General features: G+C 35.8%; 1 long non-coding RNA gene across 3 annotated transcripts; it reads right to left on the minus strand.

Annotated features, from left to right (window-relative positions):
* Nucleotides 1–366: 366 nt before the first annotated feature.
* Nucleotides 367–18,012, minus strand: LOC148943136 (uncharacterized). Of its 3 annotated transcripts, none has more exons than XR_016143081.1 (2): nt 17,913–18,012; nt 367–4,280 (listed from the first exon to the last, which is right to left on the minus strand). It is a non-coding gene; the product is annotated as an uncharacterized LOC148943136 (long non-coding RNA). The 3 variants fall into 3 exon arrangements; XR_016143080.1 differs by lacking the exon at nt 17,913–18,012 and adding an exon at nt 17,707–17,873; XR_016143079.1 differs by lacking the exon at nt 17,913–18,012 and adding an exon at nt 17,517–17,627.
* Nucleotides 18,013–18,431: the final 419 nt, after the last annotated feature.

The following is an 18,431-nucleotide window of genomic DNA, read 5'->3' on the forward strand; positions in this document are numbered from 1 at the left end:
CCACAATTTCCTTAATCTTGAGACAGCCAAAAGAAATATATTAGGAAATTACGGCTATCAGACATGAACGGACATGAGATATGGGGGCGGACATTTTGTTTTCGTTAGTAGTTTTAATGGATAGTTAGGTGATGTTGATATTGATATAATCTACTAACTAATATAACAAAAATTATATGTATAGACATTTACGCTCGGTTGATCTAAGCTTCAACATGTGGGACATTCAAGCCCTAATGATAGCGCAGAAAGCCATTGGACACCTTTAATAAATGTAGCGAATGTTTTACTCTATTCAGTGAACATGTACGTCTTAAGCAACTCTTGTCAAAAGAAAAATAGACAATAACGTCAGAACAATAAATACAGAACATTTTATTTCGAAATTAAAATCAACAAATTTTGAATATAATAAAAGGCACGATATATAGGCTCAACATGTTCAAAATATTAGCCTATTGTGCAATTACCTATAATTCTAATTTTGCAAAACAAGAACCCAACAACACAAATGAAATAGAAAATTCTGTAAAGATTAAAAGTAATACATTTCCATTTTGTATTGAACTACTTTTTCAGGGGTATCTAGGCCCTGGGGTTTCACCTAAAATCTTCAAACGAACATAAATTATTCTGTTAATGAGGGGGGGGGGGCAAAAACGGACTTGCAAACCGGGGGGAAGGAGGGAGAGTATTCTTTCGAAAAAATGGAAATTCTCGCTGAAAATGTAATTTTCGGTTTGAATTAGAATAACCCAATTCTTTTTTAAGCCAAAGTTTCGACCAATCTTAGGGAGAATCAGGAAAACGTTTTATTTAACACTTATTCCACACTTTGTTACCAAATAAGAATCCTCTTTATTATTATTATTACACGGTTTTAAGAATATATTTGGCCATCAGTCCCAGCAGCTCATATTAGTTACCAGTAGTTCCTTATCAAATGCTTAAACTGACATTCAGTTCAAACTGAAGCATCTGTTGGTTTTCCAGCTTTTTTTTATTTTCGAAAAATTCGGCCATTTAAGCAAAGTCTTGTCCATTTTAAAGATTGTTTTAACGTATATTAGGATGTAACCTGAGAACGGAATTGCCAAATTCTTGGTGCTTACAGAAAAAAATTGCAGCGACAGACAATTTTTGTCAGTCGAACCAATGAGCAATTCTTATTGCCGATTTGTTTGCACATGATTTCAAATCGTCTAGTATTTTTTGGGAAAATCTTCAATGTTGAAAGAGCATGGTTGACGTGGTAAAACGTGGATGACGTTTTACTTGCATGCTTTCAGGACCAAAAGTGCCCTTTTCTCTCCCTTTTCCCTTTTTTCTTAAATAGCTTTGTTGAGCTTGACAGTCATAATCAGTTTCTCAGTCAAATTATTTTTACAACTAATGTGTATTCAATTGCTGTTGCTGTTATGTTGCAAAAATTATTGACAAAGCAATTAAAATCGTCAAAATTGGCAATTAAATTGCGGCGGTGAGTTAATTTCGCTTCTTTGTGAACCTATGGTAAAATTTAATAAACGCGATAAAATTTCTTAACGCTCCTTGTTAGACGCTCCTTTTTCCAGTTAAATAGTTGTATCAGCTTTTTTTTTTTTTTTTTTTTTTTTTGGTGGGGGAGCATATAAGAGAGATCGGATATTCTCGCTCTCAGGAAAGTACTGACGTGACGACTAGGACAAAACTGAATTTTTTGTTGTTAGGCAACAGACAACAGATTCATACAGAATTCCACATAGATTAATCAAAGGAGAGGAAACAATATGCTGAATGTCATTACATCTGCAAAATCTTGACTTTTCACAGAACAGGGCAATTTCGCTCTCAAGCTGCGAAGGGCCGTTTTTGGAATTTCAAGAAAGCCTCTAACCCCTTTCGCTAAAAGAATATTTGAATCTGAATACAGGATTATGCTTGAATTTATGCAAATCATGTGATGAAAAGAACTAATCTCAAGAAAGAAACAAGCCAATCCCTTTAACTAAAATCTCCAAAAAATTACAGAAAAACAAATATATAATTTAAAACTTGATAAAGAGCATATTGTCCTCCTTCCCTCTCAAGAATCTGGAACTCTTCAAATGTAACATATGTCGAAAATGATAAACTTCTTCAGTTGAGCCTGAAAATTTTGGAATTTGTGAACTCTCTTTGTCAGGGGAGAATCTACAACATTTTCATTGGGGGGGGGGGCAAGAGGGGTCTACTGTTGGATATTAAAGGAGCATAGGCTAAATAATAATTTTTATCCCCATTACTGTGGAGGGGGGCAACCGGCCCCTCTTGCCCCTCCCAGACGACGCCCCTGCTCTTTGTGGACAATTGCCAAATCTTCGTCTCCATCCCAAAAGGTAAATTGTGCCTATGGCAGTGTAGTGCACAGTGAACTGCAATGACTTAAGATTTTACTCCTTGTCAGGTAAACCATTTGTCCTGAGCAACCCAAATGGCGACGTCTTTAGTGCAAGATAAAGGTCAAGTTGGGTTTGAATTTCAGCTTATTGCTTCAACTATGACTTAGTTTAATGTAAGTTTTATGACTAAACTAAGTTCAACTTAGTTTAACTTAAATACCGAAACTTGAATAACCGAAACTTAAATACCAGCTTGAAAGCCCGTAGCAGAAGTAGTTCCTAACAAAAAGTAAATATCTACGATTTTGGTCTAAGTGAGAGCAGGTTAACTAGAGAAAAGGTCTTTTTAACCTATTAGATAACTGAAAAATTCATGTTTGTCTAGATTTTATAACACTTACAGGGGGAAGGTGGATATCCATTAGAAAATAACAATGGATATTAAATCATTTTTTTTAATTCATATATCTAGATAAAACTCAGTGAGACTGTATCATAGAATATATACTAAATATAAATTATATAGATACTGCTCTCCGTTACAGAAACCGCTAGTGTAACGCAGTGGCATCAATTCATGAAAATCTGGGGAGGGGGGGGGGAGTAGTTTTATCGTTTCTTTCAATTTGTTCATAGAAAATGTTAGGAATAGGTAATCTTCAGTGAAACTACAAAAAAATTGAAACTTAAATCCCCACCCCCCCCCCAATTGATGCCCCTGGCTCTACATCGGGGTAATAAGTAAAAAAAAATAATAATCTAGTTATAAAGGTTGGAAAATCGGCTTCGGTAATTCACGATATTTACAAGGGAGCAATAAAACTAAAATAAAATGATTTTGTTTTCTGTCTCTCTTTTGAAAACGCTTCCTATCCCAGTAGAGCTCTAATTGGAATTTAGACTTCTCTTTATTAATTCTACGTCGATTTTGTCACAATCAAACAATTTAGTAATTTTTCGTAAAGTAAGCTGACATCTCATGTTATCAAAGAATGTCAGAGTATAACTCCAGTTTAGGTACTTCTTGCATTTTTTTATTCTTGCATGTACTTCAAGAAAGAACTTCTTTTATTTTTTATTCTTCGAAATTATCAAAAGGGTAGAAGTCCTCGTGAGCGACAATGTTACCAGTACAGAATCAGGCTTAATCGGGCACTGTGTTTTTAAGTCTCTTTCCAGTATTATGTTTTTAAGTCTATTCTCGGATATATATTCCGTGTATTTACATTGACGATACATCATGCTTCATGCTAAATTTTTCCACATTTTATCAGTGTTCTGCTAGTCTATTTGAGACAATCCCCCTACCTCCCATAGGGGCTCCTGCCTTGTTATCGTGCTCATTTTTCCGATTTCTCAGTTTAAAAAATGTTTACTTAAAAGTATCTGAAAAACGAAATAAGATAAGTAAAACCGGATTAAACTGATCAACAGACGAGACTGAGCTTACGAATGTAAAGCTGACAAACTCTGCCTTACAAACAATGTAATATAAATGGATTTTGAATTACCAGCGTAAGCTGGGAGACAATGGTACCCATGGTTTAAACAAAATAAACAGCAACTCTTCCACAGTCCTATCTACAATTGCAACAATTAACTGAATATCAATAAAAATAACACAACAACAAAATACCGTAGCAAATTACACTAACTTTATGGATCACAGTTTGAGTGTGCGAACATAACTAGTACTTTCTTTATACATTATCGTAAAATTATGAAACTCAAAGAGCAGATCGCAACAACATAAGTGTCTTTGATTATTCTGAGAGATGGAGCGGCTCCCTTCATAGGCTCCGGGTATTGTGCTCCAACGTCAACTACTTTAACTGCAGATAATAAGACATCTTCATAGACTCGGTTGTGTCTCTTTCTTATTAGTTTGGCTACGGATTTCACTTCTTCAGTGCACAATTCCTAAAAGAAGGACCAAAAAATGAACAGAGAACATCTGAATAGAACCTCTGAAATTTTTATTTGTAATTTTGGTTTAAGTAGTTTCTATTTTCGGATGATTCGCCAAAAACCACCCATTGCACTCCCGGCCAACGGCAGAAAATCAGGAGGTCAATTACCTGCGCTACGTAGACCATTTGGTCCTCATGTGAAAAAGTTTTTTTTTTAAGTTTAAAAAGTTTAAATTCTAAAATATGGAAATTGCGCATAATTCTTATCAACACGAAATTTGTTGTAAAATTAGTGACGTTTTACCTCCACGCTGACCATAATTTTGTGCTTTATTTAGACTGTTAGTATTTTGTTAGGGATGACATAGACAAATCTCATTGGCCTGAAAGTCAGTACAGGGAAGACAAAATTTATGGCAATATACCACGCTAATCCTGTTTTGTTAACTGTAAACCAGGTAAAGTTGGGCAAGGCCGACAGCTTCACATACCTTGGCTTCGGGGTTGCTATTGATGGATCTTAAGACGCCGCTATCCAACAGCGATTGCAGGAAGTGCAGACGATCTTTGCTTTCCTCAGGAAACCATTGTAGAACCGGTGCAAAATTAGTGTAGGCACTGAATTCCGAGTCTACCTGGCTTTGGTTCGAGTCATCCTTCTTTACGGATACGAAACTTGGTCTGTGAATCAGCTGCACGAAACTGCACTGAAGGTGTTCGAGCATTCCTGTCTGCGGAATATATTCGCGATGCATCTGCATGACCACGCATCAAAAGTGAATATACGACGTATGTGCAGTATCAAGAGAAATGCTGTGAATTTTTGTGAATTCGGCCCTTCGGGGCTTGTGATAGCCATTTTTTGAAATAAATATCTAAAAAAATATCTTATCTCACGACCAAAAACGCCGACTGAAATGGTTGGGCCACGTCTTACGGAAGCCATTGAAGTGCCTGCCTTACCAAATCATTCTAGCTGAGGCCCTCGGCCCAGGAAGAGACGTCAAGGAGGACAGCACTGGACAAAAACTGGCGAATCTGGTCAAATCAGATTTTGAACCTTCCTGAGTTCAGAAAGTTCAGACACAAATGGGCAACCCGGTAACTCCCACTTGCAGAGCAGCTGACAGGAGCTGCTCTACTGCCAGCTTCCTATCTGAACTCTGGGTTAAAATAGGAATTTATAGGATAAGCTACTGGATGGGCTAGAACGGTAAGTATTATGAGTGAAATCTAAGACATTAAAAGACTTTCTGACATATAGGACTTTATGTTATGAGTGACACAAAGCTCACATAGGGATTTAGGAGTAGACAAATTTTTGCATAGAAGAAGTCAAAATCTCGGGATTTTCTCACAGAGTAAAAAAGGTATTTTTCAGCGGAATCTATTTTTTTTTATTGAATATTTTAAAGCAATCGCCAATCCACTATATGTGGCTCCTATATGATAACTCCTGAGTACCTAGTAAGTTACCTTTTCAGTAGGGGCCTGTTTCAAGCCACTCAGTGCGTCCCTAGGTGACAGATAGGGGAACGTCCTACAGATATGTAGGATACCTCCATTTAGATGAGAGGCACGTGCCAAGGGGGGACCCAGTATCTGGGGATCATGGAATATAACTGGAACACCCTCATCTGGGGGACTTAAATACAGGTGGAGGAGGAGTTTGGCCCCCCTGATGGGCACTGGGAAGGGCCCACCGGCATGTGGACACGTCTCGACAGTCACAATCCACTTCCCACAGCAATGGGTAAATTGTTGGTGATGCAGGATGCTATAAGGGCGCATTATCCGTAGGAGATATAGTCGAAGAGGAGTGGCTTACCACTGTCCTGACGTCAGCCAAGAAACCCCTTTTTTCACTTTTATCAATATTATGAGCAAACAAATGAATATGAGAACCAGTGCTATCGCGTACGAGCATACCGACGATGGCCATGCGTTTAGATCTAGTGTGTCCAGGGCAGCCGACGATACGACGACCGCAAATTGCACGAATACCTCAACTTTGAAAGCTTTACCCTTGGAGGGTTTTACATCACCTAAGTCGACTTTATCAATTGGTAACCTCAACATCAGAACACTTGCAAAACAAGGTAAAAAGGAACTTTTCGTGAGAGAGATAAACTGTTACAACTGGGATGTAGTCGGCCTATTCGAAACCCACCTCCCAGTCACCGGTGAAGAAAAACTTGATGACGCTACTCTACTCTTCTGTAGTCGGCCTATTCGAAACCCACCTCCCAGTCACCGGTGAAGAAAAACTTGATGACGCTACTATCAGGACGACCTGGTTGGAAACACCGGCAAAGAGTTGGCTTCCTACTTTCCTGTAAGGCTAGGAGACCACTAATCGCAGCAACACTCATCTCAGAGCGTCTGATCGTGATCCGCCTGAAAGGCTTACCAGCGAATCTCACAATCATCCACGTTAATACACCCGACTCTAGCAGAGACGATGAAGATTCTGAAAACTTCTATCTCCAACTTCAGTGTCTAGTGGGCTCCGTTCCAAAAAAAGATATAGCATTGGTCATCGTGGACTTCAACCCCATTGTTTGTAACAACCCTTCTGACAACGAGGATGTGATGGGTAAATTTTGCCATGGCCAGCTGAACAAAAGAGGTGAGTGCCTAATCAAATTTTGCCGAGATAGTGATCTTGTTATCACTAACACATTCTTCAAACACAGAGCCCGGTGTAAAACAACCTGGACCTCCCCAGACGGAAGGACTCAGAATCTAATAGATTATATCCTCGCATCTTGACACTGCAAATCTTTCATCACAAACAAAGTCACTTAGGCTGGCGGCGATTTCGATTGCAACCACTCACTTGTTATGACTTAAACTACTTCTAAAAGTGGCCACGAAACTCTCCAAAAAGCTCCCCAGATTCAGAGTAGACCTCTAAAAAGACCAAATTATCAGACAAAATACACCGCTACTCTTTCCGAGAGAATTTCTGAACTCCTCTCGACATCCCCGCTAACTCCATCAAAGGATGACATCGATAATTTTGTGAAGAGTAGCTCACAGGTTATATACGATGTCACCCAGTTGACCCTAGGAGTCCAACAGGTGGACCAAAAACCTTAAATCACTGACAAGATAATTTCATTATGCGAAGAAAAACACAACCACACAAACGAACTAGATAGAGAAAGTCAGGATATGTAAAAACGATTGAAACGTTTGGTAGAGAAAGCCATTCGCCATGCTCATCGCTCCTATATAAGGGAACAATGTGAGCAATGCAAAATGGCATTCAAGAAAGGTGACATTCACTTCATGTAAAGGGGAGTGCAGGAATTAACTAACAAAAGGGACTGATAGCCTGTACCCTCCTCGATGAAGATGGTAACCAGATTCTAACTACAGACGGGATCCGAACCAAAAGGAAAAGAACACTTTGAGACCAAATTAAACTCAACAATCTACCCATACCCAACGGCGCTTAACAGCCTTCCCGTAATCACCGCAGACCCAATCCCACCCCCACTTCATTCTGTGATAGAATCGGCTATCAAGGGTTTAAGGACAAACAAAGCCGCAGGCCCAGATGGAATCCAACCAGAGTTATTAAAAGTAAATTGCGATCCCCTTTTTGACCTATACCTAAAAATTGCTACTGCTGCTTGCGAAGAAGGTCACTTCCCCTCCTCATGGTGTGAAGCCACGATAGTTCCACTTCATAAGAAAGGCTCAAAAGCAATCTGTGATAACTACCAGCCTATAAGCCTTACTAGCCGCGCCACCAAAATACTCACTAGAGTAATAGGCTACTGGAGCGTATAAGAGCTATATCTTCAACTGTCATTCCAGAATATCAGGCTGGTTTCCGCCTAAGCAGGTCATCGATTAATCAGACATTTACGGTCCGTCAGATTTTGGAAAAACATCTTGAACTTGGACGTAATATTTCCCACCTTTTCATTGACTTTAAGCTGGCTTTCGACCTCATATAGAGAGAAGGTCCATGGCACATTCTTCTCCACTTTGGTTTACCACAGAACTTAGTATCATTGATCAGAGATGTGTACTCAAAGTTCAGAAGCCGCGTCATGACGGGAGAGGGCCTTTTCTATAGCTTTAAAACAACGACAGGTGTGCTGCGGGGCTGCTTGCTTTGATACTTATGTGTTATATAATATACACTCGAGTACTTGTATCGCGAAAATGAGACAATATCCGGTTTTCAAGGAGTTTATACCAGACAATTAGCTTTGGCTCGGTGGTAAATTATATTATATCTATTTTTAATTAAATATTTAGTTGGTATTTTGGTTAGGTTAGGCTAGTGTCATTTCGATTTGCCGTTGAAATTCTTCTGGTCCAGTAGCCCTTAGAATAAAATTCCATTTTCTGTTTGGGTTGTTGGTATGGTCAATGTCATTTTTAACAGGGGCATAATTTTCTATGGGGCAGCAGGGCAACTGCCCCCTCCAGACCTCATTTTGCCCCCCTGACCTCATTTTGCCTCCCCCCGACCTCATTTTGCCTCCCCCCACCCTCATTTTGCCCCCACCCCCAGCCGAAATTTTGTTTCTGCATAAAAACTTGTCAAAACTAAGATAAGCCTGCATAATTCAAGCATTCAGAGAAACATGTCAGTTTTTTTTAGTATCTTTGTCCTTTTTTAGTATCTATCTATGTAGGGTAGCCTACCCTATGGCTCATTTTTCCCTTTTCACTGTCATTTTCACTGGATTTGGGAAAATTGGCTCTAAATTTGGCCCACCCAGGATTTTGATCCAATTACGCCACTAATTTTTAAGTGGTATGCTAATTTTGTAGCAACAAAAGCATGGTATTTGTGTTAAAGTGATCTGTAGATTATTATTCAAAAGGTTTTAAAATATGATCAATCAAAACTCGCCCGTTTTTCTCGAAAAAATAAATGTAAAAAAAAAGTCTCGAAAAAAGAAAAAGTAAATAAAATCTAAAAAAATAGTCATATTTTTTTCTTTTTAAGGGTAAAATGATCAAGTTTTGTATATGGTGCCAAGTAAACAAATTTATGTTGACTTAGTTTGCTAATTGTTTTTTACTTGATTGGTTTGTTATTTGTTTGTTACTTGACATATCAAACAGTTCGTGGTAACTTATTCATCAAAAGTCACGCGCCTGAGAATATTTGGCTGATTTTCGAAAAAAGGGGGAAAGACCCCCTAAAAGTTATAGAACCTTAATGAAAATCACACCATCATATTCACCGTATCAGAGAACCTTACTGTAGAGGTTTCAAGCTCCCATCTACAAAAATGTGGAATTTTCGATTGTTTGCCAGAAGAAAGATCACGGATGCGTGTTTATTTGTTTTTTGTTTTTATTTTCCCAGGGGCAATTGTATCGATCCAGTGGTCCTAGAATAATGAGAGAGGGCTTATTCGAACGGAAATTATAAGTTCTAGTGCCCTTTTCAACGCAAAAGTTTGACTCTGTCTCACAACTTTATTTTTTTAAACAATAAAAAAATTTAGTGTAAAGAGCGAGGCGCTGAAGAGGGGACAGCCCCTTTCATATACGGAATAATTTCTGTTCGTTTTAAGTTTTAATGTCGCTCCTTACTTTCAGTTTAAAAAACTTTTTTTTTATTTAATTTGTTAGTAAAGACACGTCTCTCTTTTCACTTTCTATAAAAGCTAAAAAGTTGATCTCGGGTTAAATTACCACCTGAAGTATGTCTCTACCAAATGGATTAACTTTAAATCCTATTTTACTTGAGTAGTTATTAACAAATATAATAGTCAAATAAACAAGTGAAAGTACAGTTTTTTTAAATTGTATGAAACTTATTTTTTATTTGCTAAGTTGATTTTTCTTGTGCCAGGTAAAGTACTTAACTAATTAATATCGCAACACTGATATAGACTAGGGTTGTCTCTTCAAGACTTGTAAAAAAAGATTTAGGAACACTAAATTCAAAACGAAAAGTGCTAAACAGACTTTCTAGTCCGTTGCCTGGTTCAATTAAGTGTAATTGTTCAATCCGTTGCATTCAATTAAGTGTAAATTAGTCTGTTGTAAATTAATTAATTCAATTAGTAAAATAGGCTGTGAGTATTTTGACCCGGCAACAGGAGGTTGAAGGGAGTTTAAAGTGACTCGCCTATAGTGGGTTCGTCATAATGCCATGTTAGGGTTTAATACACTCCGCTTTTCTTATGGAACAAGAAGATGAACAGATGTTTAACCCCTCTCCCTCCTTGGCCTGGGTATATTTTGAATCCTTGCAATTTTCACTTACACTCATGTCAATCTGTTGAGACCTCTTATTTAAAACCAACAGAAAGAAAGAAGGTTCTTTTTGCCATTGAATGTTCTATCGCAATGATTCAATATTTTGGAGTTTCTCCTTGTCTGTAATTAGTCCATTTGTTCAGCCATAGAAGTATTTCCACTCAAACTCCTTTTATTTCTTGTAGAATTCGTTGTTTTTAGATAATGGCCAGATTAATATCAGACCCATGATATTTTCATCAAAAATGAATAATTTATGGATTATTCTCATCTCAATTATAAAAACTCAAAAATAAGAGAATTAGACTTTTTACTTGCATTACAGCATAAAATGATAGGACCCTTTTCCCTTTAATTCCTTGGACTAGGCCGCTTTCATTTAAATGACTTTATTACATATAAACTGTTCGAAATGACAGGGATATTCGATACCGGGATCGTAAGACATTTTAAAAAATACAATAAAATTTTAAATGTTATTACACCCTCTTAAGAAGAATGAAAGTAATAGAATCGTGCTGACTGTTTTATGCGACAAAACAGAGATCAATGAAATTCAATCAAGTTTGTAAAATAAAATTTGATGTACCCATAATAAATTGAAAAGATGATTTCAGCCCATTAAGTACCGTGGTAAAAACGAATAAAAAAAGGTATTATGTAACATGACAGAGATGACTGGAATTCAACCCCGTTCACAATAAAGATTCAACTACCATATAACGAAATGAAATTGAAAATGTGATTTCTTCGCTTTAAGTACCATGATAAAAATACATCAAGAAAAGGTTTTTTATGACACGTAAATAGATGTTAATACTCTATAACAACATGGCTAGGTCTCCTTAAGGCTTATTCGTGGCGTGATTTTACAAACGTGTAGGTTCAACTAATACTAATTTGTAAATTGGGTCAAACCACATTGAAGTTAAGCCTTGGAAACAGGGAATTGTCATTGTGTGGAATCTTGGAAAATTTGATACCCAAAAAGTAGAAATTTAAAACTTCAAATGCCCAACTTCAAAACTAAAAAATGTGGGCATCAGATAATTTTGACATGGAAATAAACATTGAAATATGTTGACTGTGTTAGTTCAAAAGTTCAATCTAGATTTTAGTAGAATTTCATTTTGAATGAGTTAAATAAACTTGTTAATTTTGGATAACCACAGATAAAAAGAATATGGGAACTTGATTGCAAATATTTCTGCAATAGTTGTTAAAAGTTGTTAGCTGCTTTCTGAAAATGGCTCCATTAAAGCTTATGTTACCAAGGTATTACTAAATGCTCCATGAATTATCAAATGCTTAATATTCCCATATGTTATATGTTGATTATTACAAGGTCATAGCGTTATACTAACATAATATTACCAAAATATCCCCAAATACTCCGAAATTTTAAAAATAAGTTTTTTTTAAACTATCTAGTGAGAAAAAGTTTCCATTTTTAGCTGATTAAGTATGGGTAAGTATTATTTTGTTACTCTTAATAGCATTTCAAAATTAAGCTATGGTATAGTGCCATATGGCATCCAAATAGTGCACTTTGGGTGTCATTTCTGGATTCGAAAGGCAACTCTTTTTTACTTCCCCTCTCAGCCCACTTATTATTTTTCATAAATCTTCTGGTGACTAGTAGAACTTGGTCGGTTCTAATGGCTAGGCTAATTCTAGGTTAGAGTATTTATGCCAATTAACGAAAATGTAGTGAGGGGAGGCAAAATGTGTTTTTAGTGTCTAGAGGGGGGCAAATTTGTTATTTTTTCAGATTTTTTTTTTACGAAAATACTAAAACAGATACTTTGCAATGAAAATACTCCAAAGAAAGGTATTTTATTAAACCTAGGTGGTCATAGAACAAAAAGGGCACATGCACGCCCCCCCCTGCATTGACGCCATTGGAACTAGCAGGCAACTGCAACATCGTAGAAAGATGTTTAGAAGCTCAATTCAAAGCCATCGATCATTTCAGCGTGCTAATTGTAAATTTATAGTTCAAAACGTACTAAAAAGCCGCATAGAGTAGTTATAAAACTTCGAAGTATACGTTGTCTTCAATTTCTAGAATGTAATAAACGGGTGATTTTAAAAAAACAAAATATAAAAGAAACTTGTAGTCTGGTAAAAAGTAATAAGCTTTGTAATCTAGCGGTAACAGCTATTTTTTGGCCGTGTTGATCTTTATTTCGAATCTTAGACAAGGAAATTTACTCAGTACCTATTCTCTTTTAAGCGCCTTTTCATTTCTAGTGATCAGTCCTCCTAAAATGTTAAAGTCAAAGAAGCAAAAATTAAGAAAGTACAGTTTCTGATGAGAAGTTCAAATTTCTTTGCTGCATTGTGGCAGAAAAATTATATTAAAAATAAAGTGATTTTTCGTAAAGTATTTTAACTATATGTCTTCAATTCTTCTAATTTCCTTCGAGTTTCTAAAATTTGTATACACTGTTGTCATATAAGACAACATTTCATAAATAATTAAAATTTTGTTTATAACTCAAAGATACCAAGGATAATATAGTTGACTTTTTATTTGACAAATTTCAGAATTTTAAAGAGAATGTTTAAGAGAAATTCGAAATTTAACCTATATTTAATGTCCTATTCTAGTAAATATCATACTGACTTCTTTTGCCTCAGTTGGAAAAGATCTTTTTAGAGGTTTTTGTCTATATTTTTAGCACCTTAAAAAACGCAGAAAAATTAATATAAAAACAAATTTTTTCAGAAGAAAGAAAATAACGAAGTTGAAACTTCAAACAAACAAAAACTGGCTCGTGAATCGTGATAGTTCCCCATATTTGCAGAATTCTGTGAAACTAACACTTTACTGTAAGCACAAAACCGATGCAACAAAACTGGATTCGAAGCAGAGAAACCCTTATGAAGAATCCTGGAGAATATAATAAATAATTCACAAAGCTCTAAATATTCTTTTACCGCCCATGAAATCAACAGATTTTACGACATAATATAAATTTTACTCCCTGATATCTTCTCGGAAAGCTTAGTTTTCAATAAAGCCACTTTATCTAAAGCTTATAGAAAGCTCTAATTGCTTCTACAGCTGAACAGCTTCTACACTTCCAAATAAACCAAAGTATAATCACCTACGGAACAAGTACTGACAAAACTCTCGAAAAGTTACCCCGTATACCTCAACGCCTCTAGATGCAAAATGTTGTACTAGTTAATCGCTCCGAGTCAAAGTACTTTGCTCCTGCCAATACCTATGATAGAGTGTGATTCAGGCGGCGAGTGACGTACTTGTTCCGTAGGTGATTATACTTTGGCTGCCAGGTTCGCATTGGTATACAAAGGGTCACTTTTTTGTGTGGAGAGGATAGGTTTTGTCAGTACTTGTTCCGTAGGTGATTATACTTTGAAATAAACATACCAGCCCGATACTGCGAGCTTATTTATTATAAAATAGTAGATGGCAGTATATTCTTTGAACCGATATTCCTTCTAGTTGCAGGTCTTGTTATTTTTTCAAGATGTTAACTACAGAAAAGGTCTTTAGTGAAAATACACACCATATAGATATAGGTGAAAATTACGTTTTGGATTCAAATGAACACAGAAATTTCTATGGAAATCCGAATCTTTCTATTAATATGATTCTTGCTTTGAATTCGTCTAATTCTACTGAGCAGCACTGCATTATCAGTGATGAAAAATTAATTGGCAAAAAAGTTTAAAATGAAAGAATTTGTTTATTAATATCAATTTGTCTAAAAATATGTCTGGTTAATATTAGTATACATTGGATGCAATGATTTTGAATCCAAATAGATTTTCATATTGAGTAATCCATAATACTTTTATTCAAAATAAATTGCTTCTTCAGCATAAGAATATAGATTCTTAGTAGTTATAAGAGCAAAAAAAGAGAAGAAAAAATCTCGATTCCTTGGAAGTGGCCTTTCGAACTGCTTGGCCTTTAAAATATTCTAATATACGAGAGATCGATTAGAGAATCGTTGAATACTGTAGTATTCACGTCATGTAATAAACTAAAAAAGTTTCTGGAGTCCCTGAGAGATGCTAAAAGGTAACTGGACTTACCCAGAAAAATATAGAAGAACATGAAAAATGGAAAGTTTCGCGAAATTGGGTAATTTAAGTGGCGTCAATTGGGTAAGAGGGCAATGGTATTACCCCTCCCCAAGAAAATTTGTGTTTCAGTGCACCTACATGGAAATTGATATGTATAACTCAGGTGGCTTAAGAGGTTTGATGTAAACATACCTTTCTCTATTGATGTGTTACAATAGGGCCTGATGTGTTGATCAGGTCCTATAGCAAGAAAGGCCAGGCGATGAGAGTATAACTTTGGTAATTAATCTTGTCGCTATGAAACTGCACTTTTCTACTGCTCAAATTTATCTATTTCTTTACCGTACGAGAAAAAATCCTGCGTTTAATTATTATTTTTGAATTGCGTTTTCTATTTTTGGTTACTAACAACCGTGGTCTTATTTTTTACTCGGTTGCAACTATCGCTGTGACCGTGATTAATTATAATCACACACAGGAAAAAGCCTCGGTTTTTTCTTATTTGGAATCAAGTAAAGAACAAGCAAATGGGATTGAGGCAGCGGGATCACTCAAGTACGACATCACACTCCAGAAAAATAACTTTTCGAAAGATACGTATGCTATATCATCTTATATCCGAAGATGCAGTTTCGTGTCAAAAACTACATTTTATTGTAATATATTATGATTTGTTAATAACGTTATTTATTGTTGTGATCTACCATATGTGGCGTCATTTAAAAAGCACCCTTGACACTTTAAACAACAAGGTAGCAGAACCGATTAATTTTGATGTCATATCCCTTGGAAAAAGATAGTATATGTGTTATATAATCTTATACATGAGAAGATGCAGGTTTTTTGTCGACAACTGCTATACATACTTTGGTTGATTGGCTTTAATACTTTTCAGATTTTTCTTACGTTTAGCTCGCTCTCTTCACACCAGTATGTTTATAATTGTTTATTAATAATTACCAACTTTAAACTATTGCAATCTTTTTATGACAATGACGTCATCGTGTACGCTACATAATTACATGTCAAAAGATGCAAGTGTTATATCATCTTGTATATGAAGATGCACTTTTTTTTTTGTATCAAAAACTGCTATACATACTTTGGTTGCTTGGCCTTAATACTTTACTCAGTTTTTCTTTCTTATTTTTCGCTCGCTCTCCTGACACCAGTATGTTTATAATCGTTTATTAATAATTACCAACTTTAACTATTGCCATCTTTTTATGACAATGACGTCATCGTATACATGACGTTTTTACAAGTCAAAAGATACAAGTGTTATATCGTCTTGTAAATGAAGATGTAGTTTTTTGTCAAAAATTGCATTATATTTTAAATATTATTTTTTGTTAATTACAAAAGACAACTTCCATGTTGTCAAAAGACAACATAATATAACAACTTCCTTTCAAATGATCCCTTAAACAGCTCTCTATGATTTGCCTGTGACCCGCTAGCAGTAAAGAAGAAAAAAAATAGTACCCATACAAAAAATGGCTTTTTTTTTGCTTCAAGCCAGGGGATGCAAGTTTCCCGTAAAGGGTTTCGGCCATAGCGATTCCAATGGTGTGCATTTGTTTCGATCAAACACCATTTTTGAGAGGTTTCCGACAGTTTATCAAAATTCCCGTAAATTGGTTTTCAAAATAATGGCAAAATTGCAGTTGAAGAAAAGGGAGATAGACAATACGTCTTTGTTCAGAAATGGATGACAAAAAATTATATAAGTCTTCGTCACTTTCATTATTTAAATAAATAGGAACAAGAACATAACGGCAACTTTTAGATGCAAAAACCGTTAGGAATAAACTATTATTGAAATTTAAGATATTTAATATAAGCTTTTGTTTATTCACATGATCCATATACAATTATTTACTCTTTTGAAGTTTAAGTTTTAGAGGTTGGGAAACCAACCTGCCAGGGTTACGCTCTGTGAAGATTTCAACTATCCCTATTATTTCTTTTGCAGTGTATAAATATACCCTGTTTTGTCCCCCACTCTCCCCACTCCCAATTGATGCCACTGGTCATTGGTATATAAGTGCAACTAATTTTTTGCCTTCCCTGAATTTTATTGACACAATGCCAATAAAAGTTAGGCGTCATTTGATTAGTTGCCATTAATTGGTTTTACGTATCATCTAATATGTTGCATAAGTGGTGTTATAATCTGTCTTGAGATTAACTTTTAAGGATTATCTCAAGTCTCTTAATAATAACAAATCCTATAGTTTGTGATTCATAAAAAAAGAGATAACAGCTAAACAACGTGATTAAAACCCACGATTTTTCTGAAATTCTATGGCTTTCCTTGAAATTCACTGTATTTCTTAATAAGTAATTGTTAATAATCCAAGGTTTATGAAAAACATCTTTTTTCAACTAAATCTTCTGGCCAGCCCACGAACTTGCAAAAACAAATTGTCCTAAGAGCGTGTCAGGAATAAAAGTACTAGTGTAGTATTCTGTTTTAGCTCAACCCCATTCTTCGCAACAGAAAGTGCCAATGGTTCAGATAAAACTGATTGAGTTCCCCTCCCCCCATTCTTATATCATGGCCTTTTGAAGTCACGAAATTTCAAGTGGGTGAACATGGATCCATCATTAAAAATCTGAGGGTTCTCCAGCGATGTCCCGTTTGATCAAAAGAGATTTGAAGAATGCTACTGGAACAAAAAATCCATGAATTTGGGAACCATTAATCGTAAGAGCAGAATCTTGTCCCAGACATGAATTATTGAAAATAGAGAACGAACAAAATAAAAACTCAATCTTTTCAAACCGTCAATGCTCAACTCAAACAGTTAAGCTGTGACTCAACAGTCCCAGAAGCCAGAATGGGCAAAAGGTAATTATTGTTAAGATTAGGGGCATATTTGTATAAAACTCTAAAAATTTTAAAAGCTACCTTAAAATAATCATAAATACTTACGTATCTCATTTAAAAGACCCCATTTCGGCACTAACGTATTACATCGATCACACTCAAGAAGCGAAGATAGGTTAATCATAATGAAATATACCAAAATATGATGAAAATATAATACTGAAAATATAATACTAAAAGTATGGAAAGCAGGCTGCCCAGAACGCATTATATTAAACATTTAATTAAAATATACCTGCAATGTAATCTATCTCACTCAAGCTAAGCTAATTATCTCCAAGTGCACACAGAGAAACCTGTTTTACAACAGATCAAGAGTAAAATTGTGGTCGATATAATACGTAATTATCCGCACTTCTTCACTTTACACCCTCCCCCGATGGACATCTATACATCTCACTATATATATATTTATATATATTCCAACATATTTTACATTACCGAACTGTTGTAAACACTCGATCGAAGTAAGATTAGTTAGTATTTCATTAGAATGATATTATCACTTTAAAGCTATATTCTCAGACGAAAACCGTCTCTTTTAACTGCTCTTCATACTACCGTGAGTTTCGTCTCCCTTGGGTACCTTACGGTTACGGATGACTCTATTATTAATTTTATACTTAGTTACAGCTTTCTGTGTGCTAAGTGGTGCGATAATTTACGGCAGGATATGATTGGCTGAAATTATCGCTTAAGCATCAACAGTGCATACATGTTGCAGTGAAATGTCTATCGACCATTTACATGACGAAAAACAAATATTTTGTACAGGCACGTACGCATGAATTTGTTTCGGGGGGGGGGGGCAATTTGTTTCGGGGGGGCCCAAATCCGTCAAACCCATTATTCTGTTAAGAAAATCAGAAAATTATGGGAAAATAAAAAAAATCGTGAGATTTCGGGGGGGGGGGGGAGGGCCCAAACTAGTTTTTTTTTTATTTGAAGTTTATATGTTAC

The sequence above is a fragment of the Artemia sp. Qi Xiang Cuo genome, chromosome 16 (assembly GCF_049724085.1).
Source record: "Artemia sp. Qi Xiang Cuo chromosome 16, ASM4972408v1, whole genome shotgun sequence".
Classification (NCBI taxonomy): Eukaryota; Metazoa; Arthropoda; class Branchiopoda; order Anostraca; family Artemiidae; genus Artemia; species Artemia sp. Qi Xiang Cuo.